This window comes from Acinonyx jubatus, chromosome C1, assembly GCF_027475565.1.
Source record: "Acinonyx jubatus isolate Ajub_Pintada_27869175 chromosome C1, VMU_Ajub_asm_v1.0, whole genome shotgun sequence".
Classification (NCBI taxonomy): Eukaryota; Metazoa; Chordata; class Mammalia; order Carnivora; family Felidae; genus Acinonyx; species Acinonyx jubatus.
In genome coordinates this window covers 70,307,494-70,318,682 of record NC_069381.1, presented here as the reverse complement: position 1 = coordinate 70,318,682, position 11,189 = coordinate 70,307,494, and positions in this window count along the sequence as shown.

Sequence of the window (11,189 nt, the reverse complement as noted above, 5' to 3'; positions counted from 1 at the left end):
TCAAAATCCTTCTCTGCGCCGTCAGGGGACAAGTTTTGCCATGCAAGATGAAACTCCAGTCTGCAAATTAGCCCCCCATTAGAAACTTCATTCAAAATCCCTTTAGAATCTGAGGTTTTAGCTCAGTAGGATGCCTACGTGTATAGAGCAGTGTGCTAGGCACTGGGGCAAAAGGAATACAAGGGATGTTTTGTTGAGCTAACCAGAATTTGTAAGATAGGGAATATCTTCCTGGGAAAGATAATATTTCAGTTGGCCCTTTAAAGGGAAAGAGGGAATAGAGACCATAAGAAAGGGGCAAGAGCATAAACAGCCAAGAGGATCAAAAGAATGCTCCTGGCATAATCCAGGTCCCATGAGGATAGGGTAGGAGATACGACTAGGAAAATAGGCTGAAGTCATTCTGTGAAGGGCTTTGAATGCCATACTAGGAGTTTTCTGAAGCAAATGAGAGCTGATGATGGTTTGTGAAGAGAGACCCAAAGCTATCTGTGTTTTAAAAGGTAACTCTTGAGGTGACTGGGTGGCTCAGTTGATTGCACGTCCGACTCTTGATTTTTGGCTTAGGTCATGATCCCAAGGTCATGGGATTGAACTCCACATTGGGCTCCATGCTGAGCATGGACCCTGCTTAAGATTCTCTCTCTCTCTCTCTCTCTCTCTCTCTCTCTGCCCTTCTTCCCTACTTATGCTCTCTTTCTAAAACAAAAAATTTTTTTTAAATTTAAAAAAAGATAAAAAGGTAATTCTTCCTGCAACATACAGGTAGGTTTGCACAGGGTGGACCTAGAGAAGGGAATCAAATATCTTAAAGGAAATGATCCTTTAATCCCATCATCTCCCTCCTTCCCTCCTGACATTACCAAGCCTATGGTCAGCTCATTCTTGAATCGATAACGTTGATCTAGATGCCTCTTCCCGAACTGTGGGAGTGCCTCTCCTGCTTCCATTCTCCCATGAGTCTGGAGGCTGCTGGTGACCTGTTCTACCCTAGGCTCACCCACCAGATTGTAAGCTCCTTGAGAGCAGGGACCTGGAGAAGCCCCTTGCCATGCCAGAATCAGCCTCTTCCCCACCCACAGCTAATGCCCCACAGACATCTGCTGAACTAATTCACTGTAGGGTCTTCCTCTTTTTATTACATGCACCCCTACTGCACATTCTGCCCCCGCAGAGCAGATCCTGCTATTTTCCAAGCAGGAAAGCCTATTCCCAGGCTCCTCTCTCTAATCCCCTTCCACCTGAACGGAAGCTGTCTTCCCTCCCCTCCCACAGAAACCCAGTTCACGCCCTTCCTTTCTAAGAAGTCTATTCTGAACAACGTGCAGACCAGCCCCATCATTCCAGAGCTTGGGCTTTATGAGTGCACGGTGCACGCTCCTTATGTGCCCCTGCCCACAGGGGAAGCTTTGCTGCCCCTTTGTTTCCGAAGGCTTTGTTAGCTCAGACTCACAAAATGTTATAACTAGAAGCAACTGCACACAGCCACCTCCACTGTGGTGTGGTAGAGGGACTGAGGCCCTAGTTTACCCCGTTTGTGAGTGGCAGAGTCAGAATTAACTTGGTCTCCTGACCTCTCCACCATCTATAAAAACTCACAGCTGTCTCTCCTATTCACTGAGTACGTGATCCGTGAACTTTCTACAAATAGTTGTTAATGGAGGTGACAACCGTATATAGATTACCGACTTTGAAAGAGACCTTTTTTTTCAGATAAAATCCATTTTACACTACAATGGCGCGGAACATGATTTTCAGTGCTTCCGAAGGCACTTGACAGTCTTGTCTCATGGTGTTTGCATAGATCCCATTGCTGTCGCGGTGTTGGCAATGGGGTCCCTACAAATTACCACTGCAGGGGTAGAGTTTCTAGAAAGGCCGTCTAGATGAGGTAACCACTATAAAACACCAACCACAGGCCTGGCCTGGTCTCAAACTGGTTTACTTTGTTGTTGTTGTTGTTGTTGTTGTTGTTGTTGGTCTATCCTCCTGTTTCCAGAAGCTGCAGCTCAGGCCTAAGATATACCATTCACCCCAAAGGGTCCAGGAGATACCTGGGCTGGGGGGACTGGACTGATGGTTGACTTTCACTTAAGTCCCAGCTCAGAGCCAGGGGCAGTGCTGGAGACTTCCAGATCTCATTTATTACTCTCAAACCCAGCGAGGCAGGCATTGTCTGTGATTCAGGGGGACTTTATTACCTTGGTTGCACATCAGGGCCTAGTTGTCAGCTACACGCTACTCTCGGGGAAAGTGTTATAAATTGTACCTTGTATTCATTTGTTTATCTTTGCATTATGCCTACTGTGTTAGAACATAAATAATTTGCATTAATTGGTTTCCATAAAAGGGGTTAATAATAGTTCCTACTTAATAGTGTGGTCATGAGAATTAGGTGAGGTAACAAATGAGATATTCAAGAACAGTGTCTCACATGTGGCACCCACTCAAAGTTTCTCGTAAACTGTAATTACGATAATGGCGGTGGTTGATATTGTTTTGGTTTGTTTAATGTTACATGTTTTCCTTCCTTTTCAACACAAAGCTAATTTTTTCTAATAACAAAAGTAACACAAGAAAAACATGAGACTAGCAATAAATCTTACTAAACACTGTTACTACCTTGGCTAGATCATTTTAGATCCTTTTGGTATACATATGCATGTAAATGCAAGTACACATACAGAACGTGTTTCCAGGGGCACCCGGCTGGCTCAGTTGGAAGAGCATACATAGGACTCTTGATCTCGGGGTTGTGAGTTTGAACCCCATGTTGAGGATAGAGATTGCTTTAAAAAAATTAAAAAAAAGAAAGAAACTTTCAAAAAAAAAAAAAACCCACTTATTTCCAGAACATTATAAGCTATCAAGAATTTAACCCCCAAAGTACCCATTCATTGGCCACTTATTCATTTATCCAACAGCTATTACTGAGAATTGATGTGCCCGGCACTGTTGGATAAGGTGTTGAGCAAGGCTGTGCTGCCTTCTCAGAACTTTCAGACACTTTTCATAGCTTGAAATGAATGACTTTGAGAAGCATGTAGGATTTTTGTAAGAGAAACAAGCCTGGCTGGCTGATGGCAGAACAGACTTGCAGGCTCTTTCATTGGATACTCCTCAAGAGCCTGGAGGAAATCCACCCCCACCCCAGTGTGCTTCTACTTCAGCACCCCCCGCCCCTTGTCACTGCCGCCATGCTCTCATACCTCCCCTATCTCTACCCCCATGCACTCATACCTCAGACCTCCCTTCTCCCCACCCCCATGCACTCACACTTTAGCCCTTCCCTCCTCCCCACCCTCCAAGCACTCACACTTGGGGCCTCCCCTCCGCCACCCCTGCCCTCCTCAGCCCTCCTCTCCCCCTCCCCTGACATTTCAGCCTTCCCCTCCCCCCACCTCCAGGCCCTCACCTGTCAGCCCTCCCCTCCTTCCCACTCCTCCAAGCATTCATAACTCGGACCTCCCCTCCCCTCTCCTCCCCCTCCTTGCCCTCACACCTCACTCTCCCCTCTCTGCAACACACACATTTATCAAGGCGGTAGGGTTGGCCATTTTTCCCACTGACTTTGTGAGAAGAAAACAAAGGTCTTAATTTTTATAGGGGAACATGATCGTCTCAGCGAAAAGCTCATTCACTGATTAAATAGAAGAAAAGCAATAGGGGTACTATTTACTGCTGGCAATTAATCAGACTTAACCCATCTGGTCGAGGCCAGCACTCGTACCCAGCGGTGTTCAGGGAGCCATTTAGGCACTTGGAGCCCCCACCAGGACTGCCGGTAAACTCTGCCCAGATTGCTGGGGAAGGAGTAGTGGGTGTGTATTATTTATGTTCCCCTTTCAAAAGAAACCCAACAAAAGAACAAAGCTTCCCTTCTGCTGGCAATGTTAGCAGCTCCAGCATATGGCGCTCCCTGGCTCTTTCTGCTGAGGAGTGGGCGTCGGGGCTGCGCGAAGGTACCGCCGGCAGCCATCTGCTGAGTGCCACCTTTTCACTCTGGGCTGAATCCTAACTGTGAAGCAGCACCTCAGGAAGGAGGGGCGGGGACGAGAGTGGCTTGGATGGAAGACACGATTTTGTGACAGAGGACATGTGCTAGTCCAGATTGCCACTCATCGCGTACGTGGCCCAAGTCCATTCTCCAGGAGAGGCGTGAGGTTGTGTGTGTGAGAGGAAAGATGCTGAAGGGCAGGGGCGGAAAGAGAAGGGGAAAGCGGGGAGGCAGGGGACAGGGAGGCTTGGACCCTCCGAGTGAAGCGATTTGTAGGTTCCTGGCCACCGTTTCTCTGTCAAAGATATTTTCGTATCTGCAGCCTCTCTCACGGATGCTTATGAAAACAGTCACAATGAAACCAGCCGCGATGGGTGAAAACTGTGTTTCAGGAGTGACTGGGGCCACACAATTAACGTGTAGTTCAATGTGGCATAACAATAATCCTTCTGTGCTCAGGGTTCTGAAATGAAAGACCTGGAGAAATCCATGCAGGGCTTGTGACATTAGTCTGGCCCTTTTTGTGCAATCAGCTTTGCTTCCGTGGCCCTGTAATCTGAGATACAGCAGAGGAGGACGCAGCGGTAGAAGTCACAGAGCACTGAGCTGGTGTGTGTGTGTGTGTGTGTGTGTGTGCGCGCGCGCGCGCGCGCGCGCGCGCGCAGCGCGCGTACGCACAATTGCTTGAGGCAATTAAAAATACTTACAATGTGTGATTTTAAATGTCGCAGACTGCATGCTGTTGTGCCCAGAGGGACTTGCCATTGTCTAGGCACACTGATGCTAAGAAACATGCATAGACGCGTGCACATTTTAAAAACCAACACGAAACACTTATGTGTCCCTGGAGATGATAAAATCCCCTGACGACTGGTGTTTTCTTGGCTCAAATTCTGAGCAGTGGAATTTATTACCTTAAGCTAAGATTAACTGGGTTGTGTCAGAGGTTTTTTTTCCCCCTCTTTGTTTCTCCTCCTCCTGGAGATCCAGGAATCTTACTGACTTACTGAAACTGTCACCTCACACCTGTGATAGTCATAAGACGAGCCCTTTTCTTCTTGCCCCCAGCAGGCCCGGAGACCAGAGCCTTTCAAGGGTTGCTAATCCCTCAGCGAAGATAGAACAGGTGGAGATGGCATCTTCCTAAGTTAAAAAAAATAAAAATAAAAAATAAAAAAGAGGAAAAAAAATTAGAGGAATTTGAGCACTGACATTTTCTAAAGGGTATTTCTCTTTTAGAGTAGAAGTGACATGATGCTCCCTGGCCTTGGCCTCTACCTTCTTCCCTGGAGGAACTCCCTGGAGGGTGGTGCAGGGACCCTCAGCCCTTGTATGTGGGATGCCCTGGGAAGTATCCCATTTCTGCTGACGGGAGGGGAAATCTGGTTTCTGTTACTTCTATTTCTGATGCGCCCTGTTCCTGACGTTTGTCTTGGGGAGCTCGTGGAGTTGCCTTTCTTCCCAGCCAACGAATAAAACCTGAAAGTATAAAATGTAATTTGCAGGCGACAGGAGAGAAGGAGGAAATGCAGTATTTGTGTATCCTCATACGTATTCCCTAATATTAGATCCAAGTTTTGTCCCGGAGACAGTCCGTGTCTCCTCCACAGTGAGATAGTTTTGCCACTTGGATGAGGCTTTGTCAGAAAATGAGCTGTGCTTCAGATCCCAGCGCCTCAGCATTGGGGGAACTTGAGTCCCTTAAAGCAGGGGTCTGCATGCTTTTCCTGTAAAGTACCAGATAGTAAACGTTTTAGGCCTGACAAGTCAAGAAGCAACATGTAGCAACAGCTCTCCCTGAAAAGCTAACAGACCCCTGGACATTTTTACAATTTGCATGTGAAAATGTGAAAGACCTTTTCTAGCTCTCAGACAATACAAAACATGTGGAAAGCCAACATCTGCAGTCCCCTGGCAGCCTCCCCATAAGTGACTGTCCCCACTTTGCTTCCACCTTTAAGCCATAGGACACTCGCCCCCTCTCAAAGTCACCCAATCCACGGAGGGGCCGCTAATAGTTTGAGAGAACACTTCTTTGCATTGAACTACAGCTTGCCCTCCTGCATTTTATTATTGAAGAATTATGTGAAGAACCGATTTTAATCATTTTAAGAACTGATTTGAATTCCCAGACATAGCGTTGTTATTTATTTATTTATTTATTTATTTATTTTCGGTGAAAATCACCTTCTATTATTTATTCCCCTTCCTGGCAGCCATGTTGTAACCTTTTCTTAGTGTGTTGGGGTCCTTATGATATAAACGATTGTGTTGTGCTGTAATGCAAAGAAACCCTGAGAGGCTGCTGGAGTTTGTGGAGCTCTTTGCCCTGATACTAAATGTGCCCGCACCGCACTGCTCCGCGAATTCATGTTTCTTTTTTCAGTTAGTCATCCTGATCCCTTATTATAGGGATTTCACCCATGTCCTTTCTCATCGTTGTCTGTGTACCTACTGAAGCAGTCCCCCCTCCCCCCCCCCACCTCTAATTAAATGCTTCTAATCTTCCAGTGGACTCACCAGGAGAGAACAGAGAGCCCAGGAGCCCTGGGGCCTTTGGTACTTGACTCAAGTACTTTCATCAATGAAGTATTTAAACCACTCAGAGGCAAATTCTTCCTCTTTCTCCCTCTCTCTTTGCCTCCCACTCTCCCTTAATGCCAGCTAGGTTTTTCAGTAAATGTGAAAGTTTGCCCAAAGTGTTGACTGCCATTTGTGTAGTTTGCTGATTATGAATTCCTAAGGGCACTGACTTTCTTTCTCAACATCTTAGCCTTAGATCCTGGTCCAGTGCTTCATTATTAAGAAGATTAGGATAATATATAATGTGGTTTAGTAACCAAAAGAAATCAACCCTCAGGGACATAACAGAAATGGCCAGCTTCTGGTATGCTATCTATTTCCACAGATCAGTCATTGACTGTCATGAAACCCAGTATGCAATATATGTAATGCATATATATGTAAATGCAATATATGCATGCAACATATGTAATGCATATATATGTAATGCAATATATGTAAATGTGACCAGGCTGTGTTGGTCCTGCTGCTACACTACGTTCAGGGCTCCAGGCTTGGCTGTGTGGATGTGGTCTCTGTTTGTAGCTCCAGATTCTGGGAGGTAACGGTGAGCTTTAACTAATTACACCTCGCATCACCCCCAGGAGGTAGGTAATGATTATAGATGTGCTTGGCTGAAGTAACTCTGAATGTCTTAATAATCACTTAATAGAATCTTATCATGAGAAGCAAATTGCATTAAATGGGCAAATGAAGTTGACTGTGAGAAGCAGAGTTAGGAAATAAAATGCTATGGAGGGTTTTATATGGGAAAAATCCAATTAGCACCTTTTTAAAACAGTTGGCCCCATGGCTTTTTCATATCCCTCACAGTGCCTATCACAGGGTTATGCCCTGAGTGAATACTTTCTCAATCAATGTGAAAGAAATTATAGGTAAAAAAAAAAAAAGTAGGGTGTTGTGAAGGGTACGTGGGGGATGGGGAGGCAGGTGTGAATGCCATCTGAGATCCCAATTCTACTTAGCAGCAACTAGCAAAATGATTTGATGGTGAGGCCACTGGGACAAGCTTGACAAAAAAGAAACACTTTTTCCCCTTATCTTACTCTTCACCACAATGGCTGTTATGCAACATGCCAGCCAGGTAAATAGTGTGTACGTGATGGATGTGCCCTTCATTTATCCAAATCTGGGAAACCCTAATGTTGAAAGAGCCAAGCCTGGGTATCAAGGCAGGAAGATCACAAAGTTGGTGAAGAGAGAGCTCAGGTGGGGTAGGGTCCATGTACACACCCTAGGGAAGACGGCTGGAATTGTGTCACACTGGAAGATAGGGAGACATCATGGAAGCTTCAGTGACACTCTTGTGACCCTGAAGATAAAGAAGGCAGGTGAACCTTACTCAGGTGAATGATTCTGGGGAGTATTGTGGTCAGTAACAGAGCTGGGATTTCAAAACAAAACAAAACAAAACAAAAAACAACCTGGAAGGTGGCAGAAAGGCAAGCACAGAATCCAGACAGCATGTCCAGGATATACAGACCCAGCATGGTGTGTAGGGAGATCAGCATGAAGTGGCAGGGGGTGGGAGAGCCAGGTTCAGGGGGGCAGACAAAAGGAGCACCCAAAGAAGGAGGTCTGTGCCTGACACTCAAACTGGACCCCAAGTTAAAACTGCACTCCAGAAATAGCACACAGTCTCACTGAGTCCTTAAGCCTAGGTTGTGTATGTACACATATATACGCACATATATTTACGTATGTATAGGTAAGTCTATATATCTGGAAAACTCTCCAACTAGTCCAAGAGGACCTCCTACATAGAGGTGCGTAGAAAGGGGATACAAAGAGGGAGCCTTCGTTTTTCCCACACACGGTTCTGTGTTATTTGATTTCTTCCTTTTTCCAAGGAACACGCCTTCAGGTAACGCAACTACCACACACTCTGTTGAAAAATAAAATGGGGAGGTAGTGGAAACACACGCCACTTAACAGAAAGGGCACTGGGGCTTTGGTCTTTGCTCAGAGAAATCGCCTCCCTTTTTACTCGAAGCACAAGACGGACCCTACAGCTGCTTCCTAATGTTGAAGAGGGTTCTGGGATTTATTTTTCTCACAATGCAAAAAAAATGTTTACCTTTGCCTTTCTCCTGGAGGCTCTCACAGCTCCACCTCTATTAGGAGCCTTTTTGTAATCATTGCTTGCCGGCATTTCCTTTACTTAGCACTTCCCTTGCCCACTGCAGGAATGCCCTCCTGCGCCGCACGGCCTCTCTAAATCAGCCTTGTTTCCTCAGTCCTGAGATGGAGGTGCCGCTCTGGCCATTACCGCCTAATGGCATGTTCTGTTGCTTATGTTTGTCTCATATCTGTGATGGACAGACCTCGGGGATGCATTTTCACGTCATTCTAATTGAGCACGGAACATTCTGTTTTCCTGCCTTGTCGGGGTGACTAATGAGACAAAACAAGCAGGTGCGATGAGCAATCAAGGTCGCTCTCCTCATATGGAGGACCGTTGGCCGCAGAGGGCAGAGCAGCAGAGGCGGTGATGGGCATAGGGAATGAAGAGGTGACGCAGGCTTGTCCAGCATCACCCAAAAACTGGAGTTGCTGGCTGCAGACTCTAGGCCAGAGCTGATTCTGTCCGAGACAGCTCAGCAATAACAGCCTAATGGGTTTTCCAGACCTTGCGAGGGGTGCTCAGATGTGAATCACCGATGCTTCCAGAATGCAGTTATGTGTCTCAGCAGTGCAGATTTCTGCTGACTCCTTGGGGAATTTTAATAACATGTCATTTAACAAATTAGAAGGTGAAGCAAATTAAATACAGTAAATCAAAGCAAAGCTTGACAAACAAAGTAGATGCAAGCAGATCTTTTCAAAGCACGCAGATTTGAAAATGTAAGGTTTCCAAACCATTAGCAAAAAAGGGAAAAGTTACCATAGCAACTCCCAAAGTCTGCCTAGCTAGCTAGCCTCCAAAGCCTTCAAATGCCCCGCCTTGTGCAGGGGGAGAAGTGGGAGATGTTTGAGGACAGTAAGAACAGTTTTTTTTTTCTTTTTAAGTAAAGGAAATAAAGAAACAAGCTTGGTAGATTACAATTCACCTTTAAATGCCAGAAACAGCCAGCCCTCTAATGCAGATTTCAGGAAAACAGATGCCTTAGGTAATATGGCGACTGATCACTTGGTGGCGCTGTTGTTCCACTCCTGGGTTTTGCAGCGGCTTGTCCCTAGCTAGTCCTCCCTTCCCAAGCAGGTGCCCTAACATTCTGTGAGCTGCCCTAACATTCATGTATTCACGACATATCTATAAAGTAGGTCTGCCAGGTGCCAGAGACTATGTGGGTTTCTCGGGTAACTTGGTGAACAGAACAGTTTGTGGAGCTCAGAGAACAAGAGAGACAAGTGATGAAATGAAATAATTGCACGTTGTGGTCAGATCAGGCTCCTAAGATAGAAAATAATGGTGGGCAGATGCCTTTATATAAACTGGTCAGGAAGACTTTTCTGATGAGTTTGTAGGCTGCACCCCACCACCTCCCACACGCTATGGGATGGAGGAAGAGAACCAAGCAGAGGGACCACCCTGGTTGGAGCATAGCCGAGAAAAGAGGATGGTGGGGAAGGATAAGCAGATAGGGCCAGATCATGTGGAAACTTTTAGTCCTGGCAAGACCTCATTGCAGGTTTTATTCTTAGGGCAAAGGGAAGCCTTTGAAAAGTTTCAATGGTAGAGTGAGGTTATTCAACCTAAATAGTTTGCTTTTCACATTGTGTTGTAATTCCCATTTGATCACCTTTGCTTTAGATATATGTAAACACTTGGGAAAAAACATATTCAGTAGTAGAACATTTCACATTTTTACACAGCAATGTTTTTTAAATAATATAACCTCTAGGATATAAAGCTTAAAAGTTTTGCTGGCGGGGCAGAGTTTAAGAAGCTGGACAGCAGCAGACAAAATCTATGGTGAGAGAGCACTGGGTTTGGATGAGTCAGAAAGCTGAGTTTGCCACCCCTCCTCACAGCACTTCTCATAGTATGTTGTCATTACTCTCTGCCTTGTCTTCTGCCCCTTTAGACTCTGGGCTTCTAGGCAATAGACACACACTAGAGACAGGGGTTCCCTTGCGCATCTTACTAACCAGTGATTAGCATGGGAACACAGTAGACTCAAGCATTGGATGGATGGAGGGACTGATGGAGGGATGGATGAACAAGCAGAAGGTAAGAGATCCCAATTCGGGATAAGTGAGACTTCAGAATTTTAGCAACACTTTCTCAAAGATAAATCAATTTCAACTTCCAGGTACAAGACAAAGCATTTCTCTGGCTTCCTTGCGTATATACTAAATATCAATTGAACACCTACTATGTGCGGGACACTGTGCTAGATCAGGGACACAAACATGAGTAGGACATCGTGACAGCCCCCAAGCTACTTACAGTCAATAAGGGACATAAGACCAAAGCATAACTGATCCACAGTTTAGACACTGTTATATACACAAAATGAGGAGTGGGTTGACGGTGGTAGGTGTTGAGAAGAGGAAAAGAGGATTCTCAAGGGTCAGAGTTAAAGAAAAGCCTCATGAAAGTGACACTTGAGTTTCATCTCAAAGGATGGGAGGTTTCCTCCAGGGATGACAGAGCTCTTAGCCT